Genomic DNA, 12772 nt, shown 5'->3' on the forward strand with positions numbered 1-12772 from the left:
GAGACTTTGGATATAGTATGCATCATTTAAAAAATGGTCAAATATTATTCCTTTATCTATGGGGATAAGGAAATGGGAAATACTTTCTGTGGGTGATTAATTGTAGAATACCAATCCCTTTTCAGGCAAACTACAGGTCTCTTTTAGACATCAGAAAGGGGTTGTAAAGCAAGGTAGTCTTCAGAAGTTTGCATCAGCAATCATTCTGGGGAAGATGCAAAGAAAAAATATGGATGAAATCAGGTAAACCAGAGATTTTTTTTTTTTTTAATACTAAGCAAAAGGATTAAAGTTCTGCTTCTCAAAGGGGAGTAGGGAATATGAGAAGGGTCAGTATCAGGGCCCCAGTAGTGAATGCTGACATCAGACTTCTCAAGGTCAACCAGAGTAATTGGACTAGAGATATCTGCCAAAATCAACAATGCCATACCACACCTGTCAGAAGCTGCAAGATAATTGCCCTGGAGTGAGTCATGTTAACATCCATGTACTCAGCAAACCGAGTAATTATAAACAGGTCTCTGCTCTCCCTGCCGCTCATTATAGTTATTTGTTCAATTTGTAGCTTTGCATCAATTCTAGTTGATGTGACTTATGAGCACTTAGTGCATGCTGGAAAGACAAAGGAGAGAAGAGACTCTGCTGAGGGTCTGGGCAGTAGTCCAAAAATCCTAACTCTGCAGTGACAGACAAAATGGGGCCTGACTCACAGGAGAGAGTGCAGGATTACAGGGAGGGATGCTGCTGACTGGCATGGAAACAACTGTGAAATTAAACAAAACCTTACAATTTTAAAGGAACCAAACTTTATTTTTTCTAGGGCATGAGAGTAAATGTTTCTGTAACAGTTTCAGACATTGCTGATTGAGCTGGTACTTTTACATGCATACCTTACTTTCAGTAGTTTCATTTCGGAACATGCACTCCTATAGGAATGAGAAAAATACATAAATGCGTATTACCCTCAATGTATTTTATGGGAAATGAGGCAAATGATGTTCTTATGAGCTAGGTTACCTTTAAGTCCACCCAATATCCAGGTGATGACTTAGATTTTCTGAAGAGCAGATGTTCAGAAATTGAGAGGTAGAAGCTGGCCAAGAAAGCTGCCTCAGTAGCAGCTCAGGTTATAAATTCAGCATGGACAATCTGTTCTCCAAAACAGAGCTAAAGTGATTTAAAAGGTGCATCAAGGTCACAGAAGAATACTATACAGAAGTGCTCCAAAGCACCAGCTGTCAGGATTGTCAAGACTTGCTAATGAACTGTGGAATCTGTAGAAAATAATACTGATGCTAATTGAAACCTGAATAGTTTGAAAGCCTAGTAGGTGGTAGCTATCAATTTATTTCCTATTATAATATCCACTACGCAGCATGGGGCAATGCCTGTCTACCTATAGGAGTAGTTAAACCACTGCTGATGCCATTCATACAAGTATCTTGCAGGTTTGAAGCCCTCTTCATGAGAAGGGGTGTTCAGTTACGTACTTTGCAGGTGATGGATCACGTTTTGCTTTTCTAATAAATCCAGAACAGTGGTTTAGCTTCAAAGTAAGCATAAAAAGTGCCCCAAGTCCAAGAAAAGCTTACAATTTGCTAGCTAGGGCTTAGTCCGGGGGCTGGTGTGTGTCTGAATAATTTTGGTTAGAATTTAGCTAATCTCTTTCACAACCTGAGTGTGTGCTTTGGGGATAGAGAAGGAGGCTCTTTTATAAAAGAAAATGCTGGCTGATGATAAATATTTTATAAGGAGCTTAACATCAGTTGTGTCTTAGGTATGTGAAGGGATGTGGACAGAATCAAGTACTCCCCCAGAAGACAAAGGAGAAACTTCTAAATTCCTGAGCTTTAGGGGATTTGGATTTGAGATAAGTGCTAAGCTTCCTGTTCCTATAAAGGTTGAGGATTTTTTAATGCAGAAGTTGACCTCAGAGCACGGGCTGAATTAAAGCATTGAAAGGTATGTCGTTTCTGGGCTGAGCACCTCAAAAACTGGTCAGTAGCTGAACTGGGAGGTTAGAGAAATGCTGTTTTGAACTTATGAGCTTAATTTGCCTTAAGCTACTAATTATGCACCCACAGTCGAGTCTGCATAGGATAACAACTCAGAACTCAGCCTAGCTCTGGATCCAGACATGGTCTAAGTGCAGATGAGTGGCACTGAGTTTAACTGAACTATTGAGCCCTGCTTCTTCATTCAGGAATCTCTACATTACATGGTGTATGTCCCCTATGCCCCCTTTCGAATTCAGTCTTATTTTAAAATCAAGATTTAAATATTACCAAGAACGATATCCATGTCTAAACAGCCTGTCTTTCAAGAAGTTACGTGGAACATGGATCAAGCTTGCTCAATATCAATGCAGTTTTTAGACTGTGTTAAAGACAGCAGTGCTATTCCATAAGAAGTGCCCAGAAGATAGAGAAAACTTCTATAGAACACCAGTCTGGGGCTTGATAGTCCTCAAATGCAGAGGTTCAGGCAGTTTGTTCTCCACTTTAAGTTATGTTGTTCCTTTAATTGATTTTTTTGACTTTATTTTAGAAATCAGGTAAATAGGGATCAGAACTTGCGAAAGGTATTTGTGTGGGTATGTAAAAGACCTACAGAAAGGCACTTAAAGTTTTGGGAATGTGGGTCTATCTCTACCATTCAGATGGTGCAGATCCTCAAAGTCCCTTTCTCATGTCACCAGATGGATCTCCCTTTGCTGCTTGTCTCTGCTTGTATTGTACAACCATAGCAAATAAACTTATTTAGTGACACGATATAATTTTCCAGATTTATGCTGTGTTGGAATATTCCCCGTGGTATCTGTGCATGTTCTGCAATTTAGCCTCTGAAGTAATACTCTGGGTTTTGAATCGCAATTACTTTCATCAAGCAAACAATTAAATACAAAATACTGTTTGGTGAGTGCCCCAGCTGCATTTATGGTCTTCAGGTTTAATTTCACGTTGTGAAGACTATAAGGTTTGTTTGCCAACCAAATCATGAATTTGAGAGTGGAGTTGTTTTAACTGAAATATGAGTACGTGCTTCCTGTATATCAGGGCAAATCTTTACTAATGTGTCAATAACAAACTTGTTTTTATATTGTTCTGACACTCTCTGAAAACAGTTATAAAGAGCTGTTGCTTGCAGATATATAACAGATATGTCTTGCTAACATATGCTTGATCCTGAACAAAATAAAAATGAAGAAATGCTTCAAGTCTCAAGGAACTTAGGATTTAAATAGGGCAGTTCAAAATGCACTGAATGATCCAGGTGTGACCAATGTAAGATCTTGTGTCCTTCCACATTCACGTCCATATATTCAAGCTAACATAGAGCAAGTTACCATTCTTTAATACAAATGAGATGATGAAAATTATTTTTCTCTGAAAGATATTGAAACTTTTAGTACCTCTTTTAGACCGCCTTCAGAGCTTTAATTTTTACAATCCATGGCTGCAAAGAATACAATGAAAGTTGGCTTTGCTTTCATTAATATTTTAGAATTAGCTTAAAGATTCCAACCATCATCTGAACTTTTAATATTTCATTTCCTTAACTTGCTAGAGAAACACGTTCCTGTCAGCCACCAGAAATCCTAAGGTGGCCGCTGGAACTGATATAACTTCTAATATTCAGCCAACGTTATTGGCTTTTCATCCAAAAGCATGTAATGAGTGGCACGCAGTTGGTAACGCTGTTAAGACAGTTGCTCTGAAGTCGAGCTTTCCAGTCAAGTGAGAATGCTACAGAAATTGGAGACCTGTGTGGCTGAGGAATTTGGATATATAGGTTAAAAACAGCTGATGCATCAAATGGGTCAGTTTTCATGTGGAACTTTGATGCTTAAGAGACTGAATCAGTTCACAACTGTTGAAACACATATTCCTACAAAATTAACTGTTTGGAAGCTTGGCCCACATCATCTCCCCCCTTATTGCAGAGGTGGAACAATATACAAGAACTAGCTAGTGACTAGTGAACTGGGAATGCTCACAACTTTCTTTCTGCTTTTAAAAATGATTACATGATTACAGATTTTGATTCAAAAACTTTAACTGTTTAATGAGGTGTCAGGTACTCATAACAGGCATTATATAAAAGTACAGGTCTCAAAACTGTTTGAAAGTAAATGGTAGCCTACAATAAAAAAAATTGTTGTCTTATGAACAAGTCTTGCTAGTAAAACAGTAATTTTAGCATGAAAAGTTTCTTCGTGATGCTATAAAGACTTGGCTGTCTTTAGTGTTTTCAATGATTTGATAAAACACATATATGGTATAAATGCAGTGCTCAAATTCTAATTTTGCTTCCTGTTCTTTTAAGAAATAAACAAATATGATCAAGTAATTTTGACATGTGACTTGTAAATACAGAGATATTTATTTCCCACTTCAGAGTATTAAAAATTTGATATAAAATAGTGCATGCTTAAAAAATATAATAAAATGTAGTTCTTAATAATGGTCATATGCATGAAGAATAAAGAAAAAATGTAGAACGGCAGAGTGACCATTATTTTATTTTTCTAGAGGTGAAATAAATATGGATGAAGGAAATGAAAGAAAGTAGAGGTAAGAAATCTGTCTAGCTATATATCACCATTCTGCTAATCATGTGTTCTGACCACAGCTTAAAATACCATTAAATATCATTATCATTATCCTTAACTTACAGGAAATCCTTAACTTGACTTAGGTGGATATTAAGTACAAACTTCAGTCCTTTATTAAATATGAATGTAATAACTCATTCCCCAAACAAAGCAAGTGTTTTATCAGGACTAGTTAATGAATGTATGAGGGCAGCAGTTACTGGTACATCATCCTATGTGTCAGTCATGGCTAAAATTTTTGTATTTGCTGTAGTGTGTTCTACAAGAACAATTTGTTATAGGAATATAATCTCAGTTAAACCTTCACAATGGCAAGCCAAATTATTTGATCTTTCAGATATCAAGGTCCTGAAAAACTATTTGGCCATGTCTGAACAGGGAAGAAATCCTGTTAAACTATTTAAGCAAAATAATAAATTATGCCTTTGTGAACTCTTTTTCTTACTATTTTGAAATGTGTTTAATGTCTCATTAGATAGCACAGTGACAGTCCTACCCTACATCTTGCAGCAGAAAAGCACTACAAACATAAGAGGATTGTATTATCATTAGGATTCCTTCTGCATTAATAAGCTTAAGAGGTATCTGAATTACATAGAAGAAAATTAGTTACATTAGAATATTCTGCACTGTACTTGGAGTCTAGTTTGGTATCCCTCCCTGAAGCCAACTCAGATGATGCCATTTAGAAGTCTCCCTTTTGTCACTGAAGATAATTAGGCAAGGCTCTATGTAGGCAAGTTTAATACTGTTACTAATGAATGAAGACCGTAATATATGGCATGCAGCTGCTGCGAAGAATATTTTATTCAGTCAGCATTTATACTCTCCTTAAATTGTACTGCTATCCAGTGTTGTGTATGAGTGTAATTTCCCAAACGTAACTACTTATAGTGATAGTAGATTCTAGGGCAAGAAAAGAGTATGGAGATCTGTACAACAGCTGTAGAAAGTCACTCAGTTATGCAGGGATCTCTGCAGTTCATATTTCTCTGAAGCATGTCTCTCAAGAAGGGGATGTAAGCATTAATGACTCTCCACAGTTCCATCCTAGTGAAAGAACGTTCAGAACTGATATTCATCCAGCCTGCATGGATGAACGTGGAAGGGTTTTTATGGATAAACAGATGTTCTGTCTTATGTGGGATTTTAAGTTTGATCTTTCTAGGGAAATGGACAAGAAATATTAACTTGTCAGATAAGCAGTTTTCCACCACAGGCAAAAAATGTTGGAACCAACCCCTGAATCTTGTTTTCACTTGAGCAGAAGAATCTCAAAAGCTGCAATTTTATTTAGATTCTTTTGAAAACAGCTTACCTGAAAAAACAGTGGAGGTGCCACTTCTTGTTTACAACATTTTTAGATTTGCCATACTTCATATCTGGGCATCTGAGCAGAAGAGAAAAAACTCAGAGCTCTTTAACACACCGGAAGAAACATGCTTTCTTTTATGTGGCAGAGATAAAATGGCTTGCCTAGTGTTAAAGCATATGCCACTTCACTATCTGGATAGAGAAATACTTAAAAAACATTTCAATAGGCTACAAATAGAAGTTATAATGTTACCATTTTAATGAATAATGAATTACCAATGCTTTATCAATGATTTAAAGATCATGTCAAAGTCATTACAGGGCAAGTCTTTGTTTTGTAAGGCATTACTGCACGTAATATGTGAATGAAATAAACATACAAGATTTTAGATACTTCCTTTCAGGTTCATACTTGGTTTTCTAGAAATCAATATATTGCATCTCACAGATTCATTGTATAATGCAAAATTATAGACGGATGAGCATAGGGTGGGGGGAAAGGGGGTAATATTTTCAAAAAGCAGTGGTCAAATGGGATCTTTTCTATCAATAGTTATCCTCCTAAACAAAAAAGTATTTGCTGTTCAGATTTTATTTTATATTAGAAGTAAAATTTCCATAAATATCTACATAGCTGAAGAACCTTTATTTCATTTGAAGTTCCAATTAACTGGGGAATGTATGTATTATTGAATTGCAATGAGATTTTAAATTCCAGGTAATTTTTAATATGTAGCTACTTTTCAAAATGCATATTTTCTCTTGGAAATTTTGCTCATAGATGAAATAATTAAAAAATGTCACCCTAAGTGATTTTTTCAGGACTCCTAGTTTTGCAGTGCCAGAACATAACTATCAGGTATTTTCATTCTCAGTAACATGTTCCTTGTTATATATGAAAAGTCACTGCAGAGAGGATGTAGGTTACTATTATTATCTTTTTGAGTACCACATACTCTAACTTCTCCCTATTCATAGAATCGACAGTTCAAAATTCTTACCACCAGTTTGAACAGCAACAAAGTCTAGGTGACTGGAGTAAGCAACTGATTAGATCCTGCTAACTCATACATTAAAAGCCATTAATGGTTAGAATAGTAAAGAACGTAGTAGTATAGTCATTAGGACTGAAGTCTCCAAATCCACATTTTTTTATGTCTGTCTAGGTAGTAATGAATAGGCAGACATCATAGGTGGAATTAGGTTGTTTGCCACATCAAGCACGATGTCCCTGCTGCCCATTTTAAAAGGAAAAAGAAAAAAAACCAAGACCCAGTCCCTCCTACTGCTCAGATTTATCAACATTTCGTTTAGTGATCATAGATACTGATGCATTTGGCATGAATTAGGTGAGTTACAGTTATTCCTTGTATTGCGGGAGAAAAACACATATATCAACATTGTTAGGCATGAAATTTTGTCTCAAGATTGTGAATCTCTCAGATTTTTGTTGCTCTACCTTGCTTTTCTATCTGTTTTCATGTCTGAAACTGTGTGTTGATCTTAGGGGGGTTATTTCAACTGAAGTGAGCTTCCTAGGGTGCCTATTGAGCAAAATTGTTAGGCAAGACAGCTAAATGACATTTGGTTTGATTTGTTGACACTGCAAATTCCTCAGTTCAGCTCTGATGGAATATAGCTTGTGTAATGCCTCGGTGAAGGTCTTGGAGCATTCTTAGTGTGGAGGCTTTGGACCAGAGAAGAGTGTGCTAATGTTAAATTAACAAGAAGTCAGAGAGCTTTGGTATGCCTTGTGTTCATGGAAATCTGTATTTTTCCTTGCAGCTTAACGTTTTTACGTGCCCTGTAAGTAGCTGGAAAAAATGCTTAAATTTTAAGGTTTTATTTCATTATTCAGAACACAGATTGCAGTAAGTTGCACATCCAAAAATACAGTTTATCATGCCTCTCTGCCCAAAAGACATCAAACAATCCTCAGATTTATTTTTGCATTACTAGCAGTTATAAAAGAAATAAAGAAATTAGAGCAGTGCTTACTAGACATGAATATAATATTTTTTCAGCATTTTCTTATTTGGAAAGGAGTAAATAAAGCTTGTATCTTCTTGTTTTCATTATTAGAGATGCCTAACAATCATTCTTTTCTTTCAATACTAGGATGAATTCCTCTATCTCTCTTAAAAGAAGTGTACATTTCCAACAAAAAAATAAAGGAGGTTACTATTTTTAGTATGTTACTTATGTATCAGTTGTATGAAAATAGAGAAATGCATTAAAAGAAAAATCACTCTTACTATAGGATTTTGTTCTTCTTAACCTCATCTATGGTTTTTACCAAAATTCTGGACTTTCATACATAATCTCAGTGTTTGTCTATTTCTTTTTACATCTTTAAAAACATAAGGATATTTAATGTGGCAGAACTCCAGGACTATGAGATCTGGCTTATACACACACTGAGACTCACATATTAATTAACAAGTAATAACTTTGTGGAGGAACTTCTGGAGCACATCCATCTAGTGCCAATGGAAAAATCTAATAGAATGCAATGGTATTGCAAACCCTAAACAGGTGAATGTAACCAACCAGCAGGTCAGAGAAGGGAATGAAGGAGATAAATTAGTAGCAGAAGTGCTAGAATTGTGAATTCCTGGTCAAGTAAGAGCATTAACAACAGATCTCTGCATTCCTAGGCTCTGCTGTACAGTTTTCTGCTTTCGGAGTGTCTTATAGCAGAAGGGAATTTGAGGAAGCGCTAAGAGGAATTAAAAAATTACACTTTTAAAGAGTAGATTTGAAGTGTGCATGCTAGCCTGTAGACACTTGTTAAAAATGAGAACTTCAGCGCATTATTTAATGACTTTTACAGTTAGAGGATTGTCTTAAGTATATTGTTTCAGTGTTTTGGTTATTTTTTCAGTTTCATAATTTTTCATCAGCTTCTTGCTGGTCCAGACTAAAAAAAAAAGAACAATAAAAAAGTAGTGTGTCCCAGATCCACCAATCCTCAGGGTGACTGCTCTCTTGCAGCCATGCTTGTGGAGAGAAGAGATCCTTGAAAACAGCCCACCTTCTGTCCGTGCTCTGACAGCCGCCCTAATGCAATCAGCCAAGAAGGAACTCACATGCACAGGAGAGAGCTGCAGGCTCTCTGCCCAGGTATCAGCTGAGGCTGGCTGCTCAGAGGCCAACATGTGCCCTCACCTCAGGTGGCCAAGAGAGGCTAAAAGAGAGAAGATTGAAAATACAAAGAAATAGAGGTGATTTAGCTGACTGGAGATGCTCAGAGGTTGTATATAGACCATCACTCCAACTTTCTAACATAGGATTTGAAGGAAATGAGCAGAATGACACAGTGTTCAACGTTCCATATTTCTTCTGTTAATTTGTCTGTATGCCTTTTTAATCCAGGTAAATAAATCCACGAGGCAACTCAGAGTTACTTGTAGCTCCTCAGTTTACAAAGAAGTACTGTCTTTGTTGTGAATCTGTCACCTGGTTGTTTCATTTATTTTTCCTTAATAAATTTTAGGGTGATATGCTCATTAAAATGAAATCAACTGAACATATGGAAATACTTAATGACAAACTTGAATAATATAGATTTTGTAAACCTTACCTGCCTTTGCAGTATACAAAGTATGGAGGAAGAGAACACGCTTTGTCATAGGGCAGCAGTTGAAAAAGAAACAGAAACAAGATTCTGTTGTTTGAGTCACAACCAAGAGACCTCCCAGTAGCACCAGTGTGTTGATTTGACAGCTATGGTCTGAAAACAGACAGCAAATGATAACTTGGGTGATAGAATCATAGAATCATAGAATCATAGAAAGTTTTGGGTCGGAAGGGACCCCTAGAGGTCACCTAGTCCAACCCCCCCGCAGCGAGCAGGGACACCGCTAACTAGATCAGGTTGCTCAGAGCCCTGTCCAACCTGGTCTTGAATGTTTCTAGGGATGGGGCCTCCACTACCTCTCTGGGCAACCCATTCCAGTGTTTCACCACCCTCATTGTAAAGAATTTCTTCCTTATATCCAGCCTAAACATACCCTGTTTTAGTTTAAAACCATTACCCCTCGTCCTGTCACTAAAAATGTCACTGTAAAATGCTCAAAACTGATATGCTTTTCCATAAAATGCTACTGTGTTTGATCCTAAAATATCACACAGGTCAGATGACTTGCTGACACCCTCTACAGAATGTGTTTTCTGTAGTAATTTCTCGTAGACACCTAAATTGTGCATGTTTTAAGACTGAGAAATGTATTTTGTTAAAGAGCAAAAAAGATCTTGCCTATCATTGCACAGATAGGTGTGTGACATGGTGCAACGGTGGACAAAAAGTGGATTATGAAAGTGATCTGAAGGCTCCACAGAAAGTTTTGGAGTTGGGGTTTCATTAGGTGTGTGGTTTGTTAGGAAATGTGCTTTACCCACTGCCTTGGCACAGCCTTCCTCTGATTTCCAGGTTTCAGATCGTCTCCTGGAGTGAAGTTTGTGATTCACTGGGCTTAAGTCACACACTTTGACATGAATTACACTGTTCACTGAACTGGAGTAACTTCATAAATAATCCCTATCCCTTGAGGAAACCAGTTTATTCCTCACTCACTTCAGTGTTCTCTCCCATGCAGATTAGCACACACAGGGTAAAAAAGGAGCCACAACCAATAAATGATGCTAGCTCTTTGTAAAAGGTGATAACAGTGCCATTTCTTATAATATGGACTGGAGAAGTCAAGCTGAATTATACATTACAGACGTCTTACCCATTCTGCAGTGTCTGTGTTCAGGACCATTATCTTCAGTCCTTTGGGAACTGCAAGGAACTAGAGACATGGAAGCTTAGAAGAAAAAAAAAACAAACCGAATTAAAACTTCGTTTCGCTGGAAGCAAATTTTAGTTTATTATTCAGCTCAGTTCCAATGTGTTCCACTTCCAAAGTTTCACTAGCTGTTCCACTTCAAAAGAAAATGAGAGGATAAAAAGAAAGATTCCTTTAAAGTAGTATTTCTTCAGGGGACAGGTAAGGTACCATGTTACTGACTAACACTAAAGAAGCTGAAATTGCAAAAAAAGGTTAGAACATGTTTGCTTAGCTCTTCTTTTATTTCTATTTGTGAAACAAACTTAGTTCACCACAGTTTGTAGCCATTTATGTTGACAAGCATTGGTTATGTTTAAACCAGGAGGCTACTTATTTTGGACTCCTATTTCAACATGTTAGGAACATACTCTGGATCACTCTCTGTAAGACCCTACGTGTACTTTTTGTTTCCATAGACAGAGAGTTTAGGGACATTAGCTTCCATTCCTAGACACTAAAGGTAGATGTCTTAGCTTTTATCCCTCTTTCCAAGGGGCATTCATGACGTGTCATTGACAAGCAGCGCTATCTTGCTGTAACGCAGGCTTTAAGATGACTTGACCCAGACTTCTCGCAGTCTGCACTGTCAGCTCATGTACAGTGAGTATCTACTTGCTGAAATGCCATGTGTGCTGGACTCCACTGTGACTGTACACACTGTAACAGGACAAGCACTAGGAAAAAACATAAGCTTTGTTGGGTCTGATACCATTCGTGTTTAAAGGCAAAATAACAGCTGTATATTAAACATAAGAATTCCAGACAGTTGAGAGAAGCAGAAGTTATGATTTTCCTCTTGTGAGAAATTAAGTAATTAAAAAAATTTAAAAAGAGTCATAAAGTATTTTTCTCTCCATTCACAACACTATTTTTTTGCAGTTTCAGAACAGATAATTTCAGAAGACGGCTTTGTCAGATGGAAAGCATGTATTTTTTTCACTTGGTGAAAGAAGTCACATACTATTTTATGTGTGAATATAGTTATGACTGGCTTTTCTTGACTGCACTGTAGGTGAAAAAGAAACATTATGCCAGTAACCTAGAGCACTGGGTTTTTTGTAAGGAGAAGAACAAGAGTTTGCATGGTTGAGTGACCTGCTTCTGATCCTTTCACTGTTGTATTTATGTTTGAAGTACAACATTTCAAATGAAGAAATTGTCTCCTTCTCAGAACTTCTTTTTGTCTAGCAAATAATAAAAACACTTCTGGTCTTTGTTTTTAAAGAAAAGAAAAACGAAATCTGTGTTGCACTAATCATTCAATAAACCAAATCTTTCTGGAAAACGCAGTCCTTTCTTTAGAAGGTAGTTTGCGTGTAGGCACTTTTGGAAGAATATCTCAATTTCAAATCTGGATAATTCCATCAAGCCAAGCTTCTTCCTTCAAGACAAAGTTTTTCATAACTTTGTAGGGAACAAATTGTAAAAATTCTGTGACGTAAATGTTAGATATTTTAACTTGTAATTATGCATAAAATCAAACAACAAAAATAAAAGACGAAGCATACCTAACATTTACAACTGAAAAGCTTGTAAGAGGATAACTTTTGCCACTTCGTACTCCAGTGAAATAATACCTTGACGAAATGGTTCACTGGAAACAGATGCTAGCTGTTGGGTAAAAATGCCTGTAGCAAGTTTAAGCAACTTCAAATCTATGTCATCTAAGCCTATGCCTGACAGCAAAAGTAGAAAGGCCCTCATGTACTTTCTGTTGCTTACAACAGCACAGGTTAACATATGTGTTCCGATTAACTTTTGGTGTGGTAGAAGCTGCTGCAAGCTGAGAACCTGCTATGTATTGCAGGCAAGGGAAGGGGCATTTGAGGAAAACAAGCTAGTGAAATATGGCAAAATTATCGTCTCTGATAGAACTTACTATAGGGTCTGTCTGAACAATGAACTGAAGAAAAGCACATTGACATTTCCATTTACTAACACTTGTGTTCAGATCTTGAATTTCTGTCACAAGTTAAAAGGATTAAATATCATCAGGGGAAAAAGTGAATCT

This window comes from Opisthocomus hoazin, chromosome 7 (assembly GCF_030867145.1).
Source record: "Opisthocomus hoazin isolate bOpiHoa1 chromosome 7, bOpiHoa1.hap1, whole genome shotgun sequence".
Classification (NCBI taxonomy): domain Eukaryota; kingdom Metazoa; phylum Chordata; class Aves; order Opisthocomiformes; family Opisthocomidae; genus Opisthocomus; species Opisthocomus hoazin.